The sequence below is a fragment of the Stegodyphus dumicola genome, chromosome X1 (genome assembly GCF_044657685.1).
Source record: "Stegodyphus dumicola isolate Sdum_Otavi_A_Nest chromosome X1, ASM4465768v1".
Classification (NCBI taxonomy): domain Eukaryota; kingdom Metazoa; phylum Arthropoda; class Arachnida; order Araneae; family Eresidae; genus Stegodyphus; species Stegodyphus dumicola.
In genome coordinates this window covers 246,788,800-246,796,644 of record NC_140780.1, presented here as the reverse complement: position 1 = coordinate 246,796,644, position 7,845 = coordinate 246,788,800, and positions in this window count along the sequence as shown.

Sequence of the window (7,845 nt, the reverse complement as noted above, 5' to 3'; positions counted from 1 at the left end):
TCCTGGTCATTCAAATGGCTAAGGTCCAATTCAGGTGTCTCCACCGGTTCCACCACCCTCTGGTCCATCTCCAGCACCACGGAACTATCTTGAAAATTTAATTTGGCCGTCGCGGCCCTTAAAAGGTCCATACCTAAAATAAGAGAGTGTTGGAGGTGTTTCACCACAAAAATTAATACTTTGAGATTTTCCTCTTTTACCTGTACGTTTAATGCTACTTTCCCGATGCAGTGACATGTTTTTCCTTGCGCCGCTATAATTTCCGTATTTCTGGTTTTAAAGAGTCGTATCCTATAAAAATTCTTTTTGAAGAACTTTTCACTCATGAAATTGCCTTCTGCCCCTGTATCGATGAGGGCTTCTACTGGTACATCGCCAACCAGGACTTGTATAATTGGTAGCTGTGAGTTTTTTACGATGACTGTATTTAGATGTCTATTTGAGGGTTTTTCTAAAACTTCCGGGGTCTGGACCCTCCCTTTCACAGGCCCCTCTAGTCGTTTAAAGCTTTCCTTTCAATCTGTGTCTTCTGGGTACGCGGATGCTTATATTCAAATTTTCTTTTTGGGCCTTGCCCTTCAAGTTTCGATGCGTTAGCTTGATAGTTCTTTCCCCCATATGAGCGATTTCCATTTCTTGTTTCCTCCTTCCTTCTGGTACTTTGAGAATATGTTTCCCCTCTCGCTCTTTCCGCGATTCTGCGATTTTGAAACTTCACCGCCAATTCGAAAAATTCCTGCAATGTGGTTGGGTTTCTAATTTCAAAGTAATCTTGGACAGCGGGTAACAATCTTGGTAATATTATTTCAATAATCTCCGCATCGGGTTTTTTCCCATACAACATATCCGTTAGCTTGATTTTTCGTAAAATAAAGTCCGTCAATTGTGCTGTATCCCGTTGATAGAAACTATATAGCTCGGCTTCCAGCCGTGCGCGATCTTTCACTATGGGGAAGGCCTTTACTAACGATTTTTTGAAATTTTCAAAAGTATACGTCGGGCTTCCAAATTCACCTAGAAGAAATTTGCCTATATTTTTCCACCATAGCGCGGCCTGTCCTCTTAGTGCTGATGTGGCGATAGCAACTTTTTGTCTTTCGGGCACAGGATAGAGCTGAAAGTGGTTTTCTATACCTTCTAAAAATACGGACACCGAATTTTTTCCGTCGAAATAGACGTTTGGCTTGATTGATGCTCTCAAAGTCTGGACCAGGTATCCAAATCCTTCTAACTGCGTTGTCATTTCTTGGTGTTGTCCAGCGGCTTCCATCCAGTTTTCGGCCATTTCAGTTCGATAAGTGTTCGGGCGCCAATATAACGTTGCGCGCCTCTAACTAGCACGCAACCAAGAGGTGACTGTGAAAGCTTGTATAAACCACAGAGTCTTATAAAGGGTTTAAGTCCCTTTTTATTCAACGTACTAATTTACAATTGCGTTCTCTTGACGCTTACAAACGGTGCCAACTCGGCAGTCAAAATAAAAATAAAAACCTAAAAAGAAATTAAAGACAATATTCTAACTACGAGGCTCTCTCAAATAACTAACTCACCGCGTTTTACAATACGGCTGCTAATTCAGCAGACTTGAAGCTCACTGGAACAATTGCAACTACTTCCCGCCAAGCACATAGGCCGCAACGCGGGGTTTTTCAAATCTCTATAACTACCTCCGCGCTCGCTAAGTAAGAATAACTCTCCCTCACCGAACTTGTTTCCTTCTATTTAAATCATACTACTTCCGCTGATAATTTGAATGCTTGCGCGTTCTACTCAAATTTACATATTCTGGCATTGGCAGTTCCAGGGGAAAGTAAGGATTGACAGGAAAGATAGTTTAAACTTAAAATAAATGTTAGTTAAAATAAATATAAACCCTACAGTGTAACTTTCTAATTTTCATTTGGCAACAGTGCAACACTTACTATTTCTAAAGTCTTCGCTAAAGGTGACACCTGTGGATTAAAATAATTCAAGTGTATAATTTGTTTTATTGAAGTGAGAATAATTGGAAGTGTTAAAATGAATCTAGCATTTTCTTATCTCAATGCTTGCATTCCTTTGATTTTGAAAGTTTAAGATTTAAAATATATATTGTGAATGATACTGTTTGCATTAAAAGTTATATATGAGTGAATTAAATATATTCGTTGCGAATAACGTAAATTCATTCTATTTGAAGAATTTACGTTATTCGCATTCTATTTGAAGTATTTCTTATACAGGCAGTATATTTAATAGTGAACAGTTATTAATGTGAAATTTAACACACTAAATGTATAGGTAATGCAAATTAGGAAAGTTCACTTTGAATAAAATTGTGCATTGGCTATTATTAGAGAACATTTATTTCATATAGACTGAAATAAAAAATACTAAGGCCTTCTACTATGTACATACATAATTATACTTATATTTGATATGCATTGAAAATTTTCACAAGAAATCCACGATGCTTTAATTATTCTTTAATTATTTTGTTCAGGAAGTTGCGTGGCAAAACATTTTCAACCATCTTGCTTAAAGCGCGACAAATGTAATGTGAAGTGGCAAAAATATTACTGGATGCCCAACTGGTCCTTTCTAGAAGCCACTCTCTTGGTCGCGATAGAAATATGCACTTATGAAACATGCGTACGGGATATGTTGATTTTTCATGCTTTTGGCTTTGAAAATTTTAATAGTATCTACGACACATTTACTTTCACGAAGAGACTTTTGGAATAATACATGCTTGTAAAGTGCTGGTAATGTAATTTCAATCCAGTATGACTTATACATTTAGATAAAGTTTCTTTGATTTTCTGCACACAATTCCAACTTTACACTCCATTATCACGTTTGCAAGAAGGTTTAGTATCTACCGAAAATAGAGAGTCAGATATACTGGTGAGGAAGGTCTTCCAACTTTGTACTCTCAATTGTTTAAAAAAAAGGTGCATTAATCGACTCGTATGAAAATACATAATAGTACAAAAATTGGCTGTTATTCTGTAGGTGGGTAGTTAAAAATTGTAGGAACTGATGAGAGTTGGTGATACTGCGGTATCTAGGGAATTTCAAAATTTCGAAATTGCAGTTTTGAAAATCTGGAAATTTACAAAGCTGGTCGATTCACACTACGAAACTGTGAAATTATAAGTAAAGGTATAAAAGCGAAATATTCATATTTTGGCAGTGAATATAGAAAGTATCTCAAAATAAAAATTCCGACTGAAAATTAATCTTTTAAAAATTAGGCCTCAACACAAGAATTTTGGAAGTTATGTATCTTAAACTGTAGAATAGGCAGATAGCACTAGTGTGCGTTTCCATAATCAATTAAGCTAAACCAAATCAATCTCATAGTACAAAGATATTTCATATTGTTGTCATTTACGGAGATATTTATAGTATTCATTTTACGTGACGCTGGCTGTGAATTGAAATGTATATCATAGATGAGGTAAATTATATAAAAGACTGAAGCAGAGATCTATTTTGCATCAGCTGCAATAAGCGGATTGAATCAAATCACAAGTTTCAGAAAAGCAAAGCCACCAGCAGCGGAGGAATAAAAACGCTAGATGGAGGTAGATCGAAATGGCTTCAAATCACAGTAAAAGAACTGGGTGCATGAACGTTTTCTTGATTTTCTACATGAGTAATGTGAATACGAGCCATTTCCCTTAAAATATTTCTTTTAAACTCTTTCTGCGATCATCAGTCTTTTAGACTGATGAGCAACTTCTCTCAATAACAAACATGCTGCAATCTTTGGACATGCTTAATTTATTTTGGCATATTGCAAGGGTTCCTGTTCCCCTTTTCGTCTTATACTGCACCATAATGTTACCGTAATTTCCTTATAATCGGATGATATATAACTGAAGTTCTCTTCCTTCCTTTATTTATTTTGCAAGTGTTTCTTCTCACATTTATTATTTGACAAAAATGTGAATTTGTTTTCAAACGTGTTATCCAATTCCTTTTTTTTTTTTTTTTTCCAAAATCAATCTTTTTTTGTGATGAGGCGACGATTTTTTATATGACTTCTTCAACCATAACTTTCCTTCAACTTTCACTTCTTTTAAAATTTTAGGAAGCAGTTTTTTTAATTTAATAGTCTCTGTAAAAATTATTAGTTTCAGATATCTGTATAGTCTTAAAACAACATCCAAACCACAATGTACGTATCTATAACTTCAAATAAAAGGATGAAGTTAAAAGTATAAACCACTGTCTCTTTAAATTTTAGATTTTGGTAGTTAGGTTTATTGCAAGTTAATATAATGTGTAGCTTGCAAAAAAAAAAAAAAAAGATTTACGAAATATTTCAATACTTACCAGTATGAGACTCAACATGCCCAAACAATAGTTCGCCATTGGTTCGCAAAATAATAGTTCACTATTGGTTTACCAAAGCAATAGTTCACTATTCACTATCAGACTGGCCTCCCTATCCGAAGTTGTTGGTTCAGTTTGAAACAACTGTTGAATTCGTTCAGTTTTGTTAGGGGTCTATCCTTAGCCGTCCTCTTCTTACCTTGTTCAGTTCTTTTAAAGTTATTCAGAAGTTTGCAAATAGCATTGTCTGCGGGTCTGGGTCTATTAAATTTTCTTTGAAATTTTTCTCTTCTTTCATTCACTTTGTCTCCTCTGATACGGGATTATTACAAGTACCCGTTCATCTGCATTCATCGTTTAAGAATTCTAAAAAGTAATTTAAAAACCAGATAAAAATTTTGATTTCGAAGCACCCACTGCATACAAAAAAACAAAATTTAGTGCGCTTTCAGGCCACTTTAAAAATGATAAACAGTAATACATTTTAATTTTTAAAAAAGTGTCAGATTTCACAAAAAGGCATTTACTTTTGGGACATCCTGTATTCTAAACCTGTTCTCAAAAATGATCTGATGATATAGTAATGATGCAGATTTTCTCTTTCTATATGACTGTTCAAATAAGGTTTCCAGAGTCAAATTCCGATAATACGGCATTCAAGAGTTCAGCGCATCCAGTAATCCAGCATGAGTATCCTTGACTTTTCTGTCAGTCGAGGGTGCTGTTTCAGCAGCACTATTTGGGAACATTCAAGAGCCTTTTCAATCTAAAGTTATTTCCACTAGTCATTATTTTTTACATTGAAAATTTATTAAAAGTAATTTGGAAAATCAGTAGCTTCCTGTCTTCTCTTAAACTATTCAGGTCTGAAGACCTCTTAAGGAATCCTTTAACTTTTTACTGAAGACCTTTCCCTCTTGAGCATATCTTTATGCCTGTCCTCTGAATTCGTATCAAATATTAATTCTTCTAAAATATACCATCCTCAAATGCTGATCTTCTTTCACTGATCCTATAATTGAAGGAATTATTCAAAATTTTAGGTACAAATATAGGGGTTCCATGAGCAAAATGTATTAAATTATAACTGTAGTGGCAGAAAATGTTAGCTTTGTAACTGCTATTGCTTGGAATAATGTGAAGGATCTAACTTTAGAGGAGGTTTACCTAAAATTGTTGCGGAACATTTGGAAGGAAACTTATTCAGGAGAAAATACTGATAGTTCTATTATGAAACATCTTTGGAACGTTGGAGATAGTTCACAGTTTTCCTTCGAACAGTCTACTGCTCAGAATTTTAGAAGGTAAAATAATCGCTTACATAGAGTAATAATCGCTTACTCTAGAATAATCGCTTACAGTATATGAGAAAAAATTAATGTTGTGTCTATGAAGTAGTACACATTCGAACTATGTTTTGAAAAAGCTTTATGCAAAAACATATTAGTAAGTTTCAAAACATGAATTGGTGAAGAATGAAAATTTGTGTGTACAGCTTATTTTTTAGAATGTTTTCAATCATTAAACGCGTAAGATTATAAAATTAATGCACCTGCAGTTTCCTTTCATTTCATTTTCTTTTTCAAAATAAATCCCAACTGGGCCGTATCATCGGACTTTGACTAATTTCTGCTCTTAATATAAAATCACCACATTTTTCAATTTGCTTCCAAATATTAATCATTCTGTGAAACATTCTTTATTAATTACTTTCACTTTTAAGAATTCAAACTCGTCTGGTAGCCAGTTAATTCAGTCTTAGCTGTATTACGGCGCTTAAATTAAGGTTTGTTTTTTATTACGGCAAAGCATTCGTGGGTTATCTGTCTAAGCAGAGGGATGACTTCGTAGAGGACTTTCTGAGGGAAGCTAGCATATATTCATGTTGCACATGGAGAAGTTCTCCGAAAACTTACGATGCAGGCAGCCTGTTTGCTAGGATTCTAGCTCCAGCCCAATTTACTAGTGTTTAGTATTGTTACCACTCAGTCAATAGCGGTCCCTTAATGAAGGAATCTAATATGTCTAATGTGTATTGTAATAATAATTCAGATTTTAGTTTGAAGACAAAAGTTACATTTCAACTGAAACGTAATTTGGTTTTAGTCATGCTCTAACACTTACTCATTAAGACCTAGAACCCAAGTTTATGATAAAAGAATAAATTAATCTTCGCACAGTGGAATCAAAATGCATCTTGTGGTATACCAGTAACTCATAAGGAAGAAGAAAAATTTTATTGTGGCAATGAAGAGTGCCCAAATTTTAAGCATTGATAATTATGGGCGATGAAATTAATATTTACTAACAGATTATAAGAAATAACACTACATCTTAACAGCTTAAACAATTAAAGATAAAAAGGGCGTTTGCAGTTAAAAACTCTGAGCTAAAACACATGTTTGTGCTATATGTAAAGTTAAACCTAATGAATGTTTGTTCCAAGTACTATTTCCGCAAACTCTGAGCCCATCAGTGGTCAAGTGGGCGCAGATCTAAACGGGGTCGAATTCCGCCCAAAGAGCAAGCTGCATGAGCGTTTTCATAGTTTTCCCCATGTGTAACATAACTAAGAGTCAGTGTCCTGTAAACAGCTCTTCCTTTAAACGAATAGTCTTCGTGTGCTTTGTGGTATTCAAATAAAAATAAACAAACCTTAAGAGTTCCTTAGGTTTAGTTAATTATGGCACACCAGGGCTACCTGCTTAAGGCGAGGAATGCCTTCGCGGAAGACGTTCTTAGAGAAACTGGCTCGTATACATGTTACACATGGCGAACAGGTGACAGGTAACAGAGGACGCGGACGCCTGGTGTTTAACAGAGGTAAACAGGCATATGTCCCGCGTCCTCCTCCACTATCCAGAAGCAACAACTCCCTGGAGCCGCACAAGATTTATATAAGATTTAAGAAAGGTTTACGATGCCATACAGGACACACATGGCGAATACCACAAAAACGCCCATGCAGCCAGCCCGGTTGCCTGGAATTGAAACCTAGGTTGGAAGCACCTGTGTCTAGTGGTTTCACTGCTCGCCGTTGGTAGGCTCTTAAGTGTTGCCTAATAAATATTGTTTCTTTCGTTAAAATTTGGTATCTGATAGGTGTAACTAAGAATAGTTCTGGTTGGGAAGTGGAATAGCTTATTGAACTCAGACATAGTACTTGATTTGACATTATATGATTACACGAAGCATTTCCCTGGATCTTAGACGAATTAAGGTTTCTTTTGCCACGATGGAGTCTCCCTGGAGCGGCAGCTGGATCACATTATATAAGGCCGTAATACTTTTCCATGAAAGGGTTCAATCAAATCTTGTTTAGTTGTAACATCTACGGACGAATTTACTACTCTGAGCTTTCGCGTCTGCTATCAGTATAGAGAAGACCGAGCCTAAGACTAATGCAGGTAAAAAAATTACCCCCTTTTAGTCGCAAAAGGTAACAGCATTCCCGATAGTTAAAAACTCTTCGTTGACCAAAAAATTCAATATTGAATTGGAATATAATCAGCACTAAAAAAA